Genomic DNA, 11,086 nt, shown 5'->3' with positions numbered 1-11,086 from the left:
CGCCGCCTCCGCGCTCCCCGCCCTCAACATGGCCGCGGCGCCGCCGCCCGCTCCGGCGGGGAGAGGCCTGCACCGGCCCCGGCCCGGCACGGCGGCTGCGGGCTGGGAGAGGGACGGGGATGGGGCGGCCCCGCCGGCAGCCGCCTTCCCGGAGGCGCGGGGAGCCGCTCGCAGCCCCGGCGGCACCGCTGCCCCGGAGGTACGGGGCGGTCTCCGCCCGGCGCGGGTCCCCTCTCCTGGCCGGGGCCGTCTTCGTGCCGTTACGGGTGCCCTGCCCCGGGTAGGGCTGTCCCCATCCCAGCAGGGGTGCAGGTGCCCCCCGGGGATGGTGTCCCCCATCCGCGTCCCTGGGGTTTCAGAGCTGTGGGGATGTCCCCCGTCCCCTCACGTCTCCCTGGGAGGATCACTCCTCTTCCCCGGGAAAACGGTGTGTCATGGCTGTCCTTCCAAACCAAGGACGGGAGATGCTCTTCCCACGGGTGTTCACGCCCTCGGAGGGGCTCCACAGACGGTTCCCCCACGCACGGCGGGAACGCTCCGTTCCTGCCAGGCGCTGCCCAGGCTCCTCTCCATCACCAGGGAGGCCTGTCCCCCACTGTGGCTTTATGCACCTTGAAGGAGGAAAGAAAAGGGGCTGCTGCATCACCTAGGGTCTTCCTGTGAATCACGGGATTTGATGGAGCCTCATTCTCCCCAGGCGTAGGAAACCCAGCCCCAGGCACAGGCAGCTGAGGGCATGGGGAAAACACCCCCCAAATACCCATCAGATGGGCACGTGTGGGTACTAGGGTGTTGGGGCACCGCCAGCCCACAGGGTCTCAGGCAGGGCAGGGTCGCCTGGCTTGACCTCAACACCGTAACGATGCTGACAGGTTTTATCAGGAATATCGTGATAACCAAATCTCATGCTTCAGGGCTCCAGTTGGTTGCTTGCAGGGGTCAGGTCCCTGGGTGCGTAACTGTCTGAATATACGGTGGGATTTTTCTCCTTTGCTTTCCTTTGCGGCATTAGTGTGGTCGCAGCTAGCTGCTGAGCATCGCTCTGACATGGTGCAGGGAACCCTTCGCAGATGCTGCTCCACATCTGACAGAGCAGGGAACTGATTTGAAAGTAGGCCTTAGGTGGTAATAATTGTGCCTTTTCACTAGGCAAAGAAAGTGACAGGTGCCACTTTCCCATGCACAAATGAAAAGGGATCCCCAGGGTGGATAGGAGATGCAGTTTCCATTTGGTGTAAGATAAGGCTGAACTGTGCCTCCAGATGCTGTCCATATCTTTAATTGTCTGAAGGAAAAATTTGATCTTGAGGTAAAACAATAAGAAAGTATGGAAATGCCTGGATAGCTCCAGTGGTCTCAAATGGAAAAAAAAACCCAACCCAGTGTCAACTTTTCCTGTAGGTCTGGAGTTAAGGACGCTACAACAGTACAAATGGGAATTCAGGATTTCTTACATTTAACAATTATGTATCAGCTGAAGACTTTCCACTTCTTTCTCTAAGGGATGGAGACCAAGTTTTATTTTATGCTACATAAATACTTGGTGTCAAGAAAAGGATAATAATTCTTAAAAATAACTTTATTCATAAAGAGCTGTAGCAATCAACTCCTGATATACATCTAGCATTATGACTGTTGGCTCAGAAAACACGATGAAATCAATTGAAGTGTTCCTTTGTATGAAACAACCGATTTAAGCAAATTTTAACTAAGCAGATAGGCGCCATCCCTAACGAATGCGGTGTTGTTGCAGCTAGGTGTTCAGCTACAGTTTGGGCGGGTTAATTCTGGAGTGGGAGGAAGAGGCCTTTATCAAATTGCCTAGAGCAGCAGAATGAAATACGCCCTGCAGCTAACTAATATCAGGAACATGTCGTAGCTGGCCTATTTCCAGAAGGCTGGGAAGAACAGCAGCTGCCTTGTCAAGTTCAGGGAGAGCCTGACATTACCGGGCAGTGGGCAGTATCTGTCAAGAGACTGCGCAACTACAGAAGTGTTTCGGGATCTGATTTTATTTTAGTTACTGAAGACGTTTCTCATCAATGACTGATATCAATGTCTGCCATTAAAAGTAGCATCCGACGGCACCTTTCTGATTGCGTGCAAAAGTTGTTGGCTTGACTTCCATGTGACTTCTCCCCAGCAGCCAAAAGCATTAGTCCTGTTTTGCCCTTCTGGGTGAGCAATTTCTTTGTTCCTTCTGCCAACCAGCACATTCCTAGATCCAAAGCATTCCGGGTCCCGCTGGCACCCCGTTATGGAGGGAAGAACAGATTTACAAAAGCAGAAATATTTGCTGATATTACAGGAAGTCGGTTAGCTGAGGTCAGCAACAGATTTAGTAGATGACCAGGTTTGTTCTTGCTGGTACAGGGGCCACCAAGGTTTGCAGGGCAGGGTGAAGGGAGGGGGTTCAGAGGTATCTGGGAGCTACACATTTTCTGGCTAGATAATGCATAAGGTGGGAGAGCCACCAATGTCCTGATTTCTCTGGTATGCACAGCTTCTTAGAAGCCAAAATAATTTAATAAATATGTTTTGTCTCTGAGTAGATTCCTAATTTCATAATTATTTTGTCCTCTGTTGCCACTCAGGCATATCTCAGTGCTCAGGCCCGGTGAACCATGGGAACCTGTGTGAGCACCAGTTGTATGTAACTTTATTAACAGACTTTTAATAACCTTGTGTGGTACCCACATGCCCCCAGTGGCAGAATACCTGGAGATAATAGTTGAGTATTTGTCGTTTGGAAACACTTGGAATAGTGTGCTTTGAGTCAGATCTTCAGGTCACCACCCATTCACCAATCCCCCTCTTTCCCCCGTTTTTAACTCCCAGCTTTGCCATTGCTGCTGGGTGACTCACAGGGACTTAGCAAAATTTATCTGCTGTTTTCTTCACAAGACAAGCTTCCTAAAAAAGCAAAGAGCACAACAAATTTTCAGCAGATTAACAACTTGAGACCATGAGGACTCTCTTGTGACCAGAAATCAGTCTGTGCAGACAGAATGTGAAAAAATCGAGAATTCAAGTCTTATTAACCCAGTCCTGAGATGAGCACCAACATTTTTAATCAAGAGGAAAATTAGAAAGGAATATCTCATTAGATGATATATAGAGCATTCGCCAAAATAGGAATTTAGTATGCAAGCATCCCATCTTCATCATGGCTACAGAGTCATCCCTCCACTCTGACTAGTAACTTAAATAGCCTAAAATTATTTTTCTAGCCTAATGTTTCACATGGGAGAGGAAGCCAGATGTACCAAAACAACATTTAAAAAGAGACACACCCTTCCTAAGAAATAGGGAATAGATGTTGTTTGTTGCAAAATACCTTTTTAAATAATGTTATTCCTGTTCTCCGTCTTGTTGACTTTTGCAGAAATTAGTCATCAAAGTGATTGTCAGTGGTGACAGTCTCCATGGATTTTGGAAAGTGGTGTCTGTCTACTTGTTTCAAGACTGGGACTTCCTGGATGATGAGAGTTTACCAAGATTTCTCTCCCTGCTCAGCTAATAAATGATAATTTACTTCTCAAAATGAAAATAAGCAAAATCTCTGACCTGATGCACTCCTCTGGAGCTGTAGGTAACTTCATTTTTCACGTACGTCTTTACCTCTGTCTACCTTTGTAGGAAAAAGGTTTTCACAGTCTAGGCGGGGGGTTGGAGGAATTAGACATTTTGGACTTTATTCAGTAGTGCAAGGAATGGTCACTGACACAAGAATTATACAATTACTACAAAACACTCAGCATTGGCTTATCACAAAATGCCAACCATCCTCAGAAACGCCGACCTGCATTGCTGCAGACAACGCTGCACTTTGGGCTGGTATTTATGGTATTTATCGGCTTTCGTTTGCAAACATCCGTTAAGAATTATCCCAGCGGTCCTGGTTCAGCAGGACCAGACACACGACAGCGTCTGTCACAACACAGCAGAGAGGCTGGCGCTTGGCACTACGCACACCTAAAGACACATGGAAGTCCTGCCCGACGGGATTTACTGAGTGCCAGCGGGCTGCCAAGGTCCAGCTAGCCTAAGGGCCTGTAGAAATTTAAACAAAGATTATCTTAAAATGGCAGAAAACAAGCAAAGGCAGATCCTGTCACTGAAGCAGAGCTGCTGGCATGGGCTCAGTGCTGTCAGACCTGAAGCACAACCCCGTGCCGTGGGGCCTTATGCCCTTGGAGGCACCCAAGACTCTGAGTAGAGTAGCCCCAGCCCCACTGGCATGACTGAGCCTGTGGGGCGCCCACCTTCTCCCCAACAGCTCTGAGGTCTGGGCTTGCTCCTCTTCCCGCTCTCCGGGGAACTTTGCTCCCTGGGCACGGGAGAGCTGTGAGGAGTGGCTTGGATGGGGAGGAAGGCACACCTGAAATCTGGAGACCTGCCCAAAGGACATTGTTTTTGTTTGGACCTGTCCTGACACAAAGGTTGAAGCCTGAGCAATTTAACTACCAGGAAAGTATTTTTCTTTTCTTTTTTTTTTTTTTTTTTTTGGAAGAGCTGTTTTTCAAGTTCAACTTGACTCGCTGAACAATGTGGTCTGATGCAGTTGCTGACTTTGATGCAGCAAAAGGTAAAAAACCGTTTTTTTTTTCACATGACGACAGCTCTGCACTTGCTGCAGCCTTCAGAGCTGTTACACTAACCCTTTGCTGCAAGTGTGTGCAGCATCCCTGCCGCCACACGAGGGGAACCACCAGCATTCATTAGAGACGTCACGTGGCGCTGAAACCCCGAGCACAAGGACACGGTAAAGCCCAGGCTGACCTCCTTTCACTCCTCCCACCCATCTCCTTTGCACGCATTGCTCTTCTCACACTGAAGAAGTCACCTGAGGTCCCCAGCAATCCCTTGCAAAAGCAAAGCAGAACAAAGAGCAGGGCCAAGACCAGTTATGAAAATCAGACTCCTTCCTTCACTGTGCAGTAAGCATTAGTGAGAGGTACGTTTTCTCTGTGCTAGTAACAAGGAAAACTCTTCTGCTCCCCTCATTCAGCAGCACTTGCATCAGCAAGATACCTGGGTGACCCAGAAGCTTTTATGTGACACATTTCAGTGCAAACCCCACCAAAATTAATGTGACTGATGGCAGCCACATTACTCTGCCGTCTTACTCAAAATTAAATGGTCTTCAGGAGCACAGGAGTGGACTGATGTCCACGTGCAGCAAACTCCTAGGACTAAAAGGACTTCAGGGAGATGGACTGTGCATGGGAAGTGCTCTTGCTAAAGCTGAGCAGCTTATTTTAGCCAACAACTTAGTTAACGCAGCCTCTATTTTGTCAGTCAATGTTTAGATGAAAGCATGTTAGCAAGAAACCAAGGGAACCCTGTGGCTGGCCTTCAGCTCTGGATATCTGCACTGGAAGCTTGTTCATACCGTACCTTCAACTGAAGTCTGGGGGAAGGCTGGATGACTCCAAACGCAGGCGGTTGTGCTGGCAGGAGGTCTTCCCACCAGGGAAGGGAGAGTGAGGAAGAGATGTGGTGTTTACCCACTTGCTCAGTTGCTTTCTGAGGAATGAACAGGTTAATCTGCTTTCACCAGGCACCTAAGTGCAGGACTTGCCTGCAAACCCCAGGAAGCATTTCTAAAAAGCTGTAGAAGACTAGCTGTGTCGCATGTCTCAGAAGAGGTGTCTGTACAGCTACACACTGGTGTGCCAGATGCAAGGACTGTTAAAAAAAATAATCTGGAACCTGTTGATACCAGCATGGACAAAGGGGCCAACAGGCTGTTGCATGAGGACAGAAACTCGAGAGAAAGCAAGAAGTGGCAAGGCTGTTTCAACAACAGGAGAAGAATGAGGAAGACCAGCGAGAGACCACGAGGCAGCAACCCGATCAGATAACTCGCTGATAGAGGCTGTATTTGCCGAGGCTTGCAGATCCAGCTGGCACTCTCTCAATGCAGACTAGGCATCAGGTGGCAGAGCTCACATGCCAAGGTCCCTGCCTCCCATGCAGATCGTGGCAGCCGTTCAAGTATCTCAGAAATCTTCTCTGGGCAGATTACAAGGGAAGCAAAGATGAGAAGCACACACCAGGCCAGGAGAGAACTGCACTTCAGGACTCCCCTCTTCTTTGCAAAACCTCTTGAGTTGTACGGTATGAGCTGGCAAAATTGTCGTTCAGATCCTCAAATACTGAACGCTGTTCTAGGAGTAACACCAGACCCTGAATCTGGATTTGGGTTAAGGCTACAAGACTGCATGAGATGCCTGGTGAGGACAGAGTCAGTTCAGTCAAAGAGTGCTTTTAGAACTCAGTTTGTATTTAAAAAACCCCACAAGACAGGGATGGGAGTGGGGAGAACTGTTCTCAAAAGGACTGCCAGGTCCCATAGCAAGGGCAGAAAACAACCTTTCTTCTGGTACAGAGAACACAGGACCTCATCTGAACTGTCTCTCCAGACAGCTAGAAAGCTGAAGGTGCCAGAAAAAGAAATAAGCGTGATGCTTTTTGAACCTATCTGGCTCCAGACACTGACCCTGTTTAGCAAACAGTACGTTCAGTTAATTGCAGAACAGAGCACATGTACCTATAATTGCAGAAATGTATGAGATATCATGAAGTGCTCAACAGAGATGACAACAGGAGAATTTGGCTTCAAGTATCATTTTTTTTCTCTTCATTTTATCTATTACCTGAAATCCACTCCTCAAATTGTAAATCTGTGATATCTGATGGACTAATACAAGTTTTACACAGTGATAGCATCAAGAGTTTTTAAATTTACCAAGGCTTATCTAAGTCTTAGGTTGCTCGGTTTCTTCAAAGTCTGGAGAAGTTTTCCAAAACTCAGTTCCCTTTTGGTGTAAATATTGTTCGGCAGCATCAGAAAAGCTTTCCAAGGGGAAGTGAGACAGACTAGAGCTCCTGTCTCTTTGAACTCCTGCCAAGTGCATCTTAAATTACAAACTTACAGACTAGTGTGGTCCGGCTATTGATGAGAGTTTAAAAAGAATCTAAAGTACAATGACACTGATCTTCCGTTTAACTGCTGCACAAATCAGATAATTGGATACAGAGATTAAAATAAAAGCTAACTATTTGACAATATAAAATCAAGAGGGGAAAAAACAGTTACGCAAAATTACTGCATTTTCAGTTATTCCTGTGAAATAGCTGAAAATGATCCAGAGATTTAATTACTGTCCTGGAAAATATTCTTGCTACAAATAAGAAATCACGATAAAGGAAAATGTGAACCTTGTTATGTCTAAACAATCAACAACAGCTGAAACAAAGAACAAGGAAGCTTAATACTTAAACTGAAACATCAGTCTTCATAGTCAAAACGTACAGAAGAACGTGACATGATTTATTTTAGGGCAAAATGTTGGCACTAGTAAGTAGGTGAAAATCACTGGAAAATATGGCAAAACCAAGTAACTCATAGGTTTCAAGGCCTGAATGAATCACTTCTGTCATTCAGTCCAACTGCCCAGAGTCTTGTGTTTATTCTTTTTAAACTAGTCTCATTTAAGCAACTGACTTTCCAATTTCATATCGTCACATCAGGATTTAAGGATGTTTAGTTAACAGCAATTTGGAGAGCTTAAAAATCTTTTGCAGCCCAGCTACTGCAGTTCTTACTCTGCAGGAAAGCACTTTTTGGACATGTCACCTGAGTATTTCAGTTTTAGATTAAAGGCCTCCTCCCTGCTTTGAACTTTGCAGACTTCAGGAATTGCCAGCGCCAGTCTTAACCATGGTTTAAGTAAAAAAATTTGAACTTAGATCCCGAGTAAGCTACCTGCACTCTGGGAGAAGCTAAAATTGATACAACACAGCAGGGAGTAGTAAGATTAAAAGTGTTGCTGACTGTGTTTAACTTCAGTGACTTCTTGTTTTGGAGGTATCTAGGCTTAAAACTATAAGGCAGCTGCATGGCTGCATGCCAGAGGAAGTTCACAGCAAAGCTGTTTACACAGCATCCGCCTATTTTTAGTATACAGTTAGGGAGTGAGTTTCTTCCTCCCCCTACCCCAAGCCTCTGTAATGCCCTCCACTGGCAGGCAGGGACTTGACGGGAGTCTGCACAGGAATATGGAATTTTTTTTGGCCAGCAGTGTGAAATAGGGTATTGCACATGTGCCAAGCAACCTGCACGTCTATCCAGGGAATAAAAAGCAGGGCAGCACCACCCCTGATTGCTCTCTTCTCAGCTGGAATGTTGTTTTAGGAAAAATAAAAGCAGAGAATTCAGTTTAAACAAAGTAAGAGACCTTCTCTGGCAAAAATTCAGGTAAAGGTTTAAAATTCCTGCCACAATAATTGGGTCAGGGATCAGTCACTCCAAACTCTATATCATCCCAGTGCACGTACGCATGCAATTAAGAAGCATCAAGGAGTTGTGTGCAGTAATCCCACACATATGTTCATATTAAGTGCTGCTGTCACTTTGCTTATTCTTACACAATCGAAATGGACATTCGAGGTGTGGGACACATTCACTCAAAAAGTTGGAGCAAAGTACTCCCAAAAATTTGAAATTTGCCTAAGTGGAGAGTCCCTTATGCTGGGTGGTGTTGGAAAGTTTGTACTAACTACGCAGATGTGGGCCACTCCATAGGAGCACGCCAGTCTCCCCACAGATGTTACTATTACCACAAGCGCTATTTTAAAATAAAGGATGAAAAAGGAAACGAACGGCTGCGAGCCTTGAGGTCGAGCTCAGGAGCTCTGCCAGTGCAGTGTTTTGCTCCAGAACAGCAGTTCTCTGACTTCCTTGCAGAAGGCCTTAGTGTGAAAATATAAGAGGGCAGCATAAGAAACGTAAGCTGGAAGGCACTTCTGTGAGCCCTATCCCCAGCACCTCCAACCCACACTTGCACCAGCTCCATAAGATGCCCGCTAACTTTTCCTTTAAAATCTAAAATTCCAGAGATTCCACAACCTGCCCAGAAGAGGTATTCCACAGCTTAGCTCTTCGTGCTGTCAAGGCCAGCTGCCCATTCTGATGTCTAAGCTCAATGTCTGTTGATGCAATGTAATCTATTTTTCTTGTCCTACCCGCAGCAGTGAGGGAAAGTGTATTTCCTTCTTTGCAGCCACCTCTTACCCATTTGAAAACATGTTTCTCCCTTCGCCTTGAAACAAGCTCAGTCTTCCATCCTGTCATCCCTCTCACTGCTTTCCCCTGGTTATCTCCAGCTGCTCCACATTTTCCATGAAGTGTGGTGCTTACAGCTGGACACCATGTTCCAAGAAAGGCTTTCTACTACCACACGAGGAAGAAGGACCACGTCACGTATCTTACGGACCACATTCCTGTTCATACATTCCACAACTTTTTTTTTTTTTTTTTTTTTTTTTTTTTTCAGGAACAGGATGCTGTTGAATCATGTTCAGCTGGTGACATGCTATAACCGAGAACTTGTCTGTACCACTGCTACCCTGTCCTGTCCCGTGCTTCATTTGTTCAGCTGATAGTTGCTCCTGCTGAAGTGTACAAGTATGCATTTGTTAAATCCATTGCTGGATTTACTGAATCACATTATAACTCTTTTGAATGTATCAAGTTCATTTTGAATTGTAATTGTCTTCTACTCGGTCAGTAGTTAGCTCTAGTCTGGTGCTCCCTACAATTTAATCAGCATATGCCATCTCAATTGTCAATGAAAATAACAAATAACATCAAATCAGAGCAGAACTGTAAAAAAATCCCACTCAATATATCCTTGCAGACTGACTGTGAATGATTAATAATTACTTTGAGTAGGGTTTTCCAAGGAGGTTTTTATAACCTCACTTGTAAATTGGTGTCAGACCACATTTCCCTACTTTCTTACGGAAAGTCATTAGAGCCACTTAAAGCCGCTCCCACTGCTTCTCCTCCGTTCAAGAAGCTTGTTACCTGGATGTAGAAGGAGCAACATTAGTTTAACACAATTTGATCTTTCTTTCTTTTAGAAGCTCACTGATAGTTTCCCTTTTCAATTAATTTTCCAATTTAAACTACTGACCCCGAGTTCTGAACAGACGGGTGGAAGCAGAGGGACAAGCTGAGCCTTCAGAGTTTACAGCATCCTCCTTTGTCTCTAATGCTTAACACTAATTTACCATATGGGGTATCCGACCTAGGCATAACTACTGTTGTTGTGCTTGTGCTGCAATCTCTTATGTATAGAAGCACAGCTTGTCTAAGTGAGGACATGAGAGCCCTTGAAGCGTTCACTACTCTGCTCTAACATCACACAAGGACAATGAAAGTCTTGTGCTCCTGCATTTAGGGGTCCCCCCTCCATTGTTTCAGTATTTCAGTGACCAGCTACTCCAGTGAGAAGTCACATCCACAAAACAGAGAAGGCTCCTCAACAATATCCTGCACTTCCTTTAAAGATCCCAGCTGACTGAATTAAAACACAAAAAACATACAGCAGATAAACACCCATCCAGTAATTATTTCTATGGCATGTGGGGAAACTACTCCCAACATCAACTTTGATAATAAGTCTTAAATTAACCTCTTCAGGAAACCTTTGCAAAGATGGATGTGGAATCACAGTATCAAGAATTACACCTCATCAACAAGACCTGATCATTTGGCAACTCCTATTTGAAGATGATGCAGGACAATTTTTTCCTGACATGTAAGTCTGTGCTGACTGGGGATATGATTTTTCTCAGGTCACAGTAAATACCTACTACACTCATTAAATCGACTCCTTGTTTAAGCTGATGACATTAAGAGCACGTAGTTGTTTTTAGAAAATAAAATCTTCATCCATAGGCCAATAGTTCCCTTACTCCTATGGAGTTTTCCCATCACATTTCTTGATAGTTTAAAAAACACTGAAAGGTACTGCTGTCTCACTCTAGGCAGTTATGTATTTGGACAAACACAGCATTATCCAGGTGATCTTTTGTTTTATTAATCTCTTACACTACACTTATGTGGTTCTAAAGTGCATCCTGGATGTAGCAGCACTTCTGCAGTGTAACTACATTACCCCCTGCATTCCCTTTGTATCTCAGTCTAAATTAATTCACTCTTGAAAAAGGAAAAATAAAAAAGAAAAAGTTCTTGAAAGGTGAGAATGGGAACCTTCAGTGAGTCAGTCAC

General features: G+C 45.3%; 1 long non-coding RNA gene across 1 annotated transcript; it reads left to right on the top strand.

Annotated features, from left to right (window-relative positions):
- The first annotated feature begins 41 nt into the window (after positions 1-41).
- On the top strand, positions 42-3,557 carry LOC141927585 (uncharacterized). The gene is made up of 2 exons (XR_012624529.1): positions 42-199; positions 3,386-3,557. It is a non-coding gene; the product is annotated as an uncharacterized LOC141927585 (long non-coding RNA).
- Positions 3,558-11,086: the final 7,529 nt, after the last annotated feature.

The sequence above is a fragment of the Strix aluco genome, chromosome 10 (genome assembly GCF_031877795.1).
Source record: "Strix aluco isolate bStrAlu1 chromosome 10, bStrAlu1.hap1, whole genome shotgun sequence".
In the NCBI taxonomy this organism is placed as follows: domain Eukaryota; kingdom Metazoa; phylum Chordata; class Aves; order Strigiformes; family Strigidae; genus Strix; species Strix aluco.
This window is presented reverse-complemented; position numbering and strand designations above follow the sequence as displayed.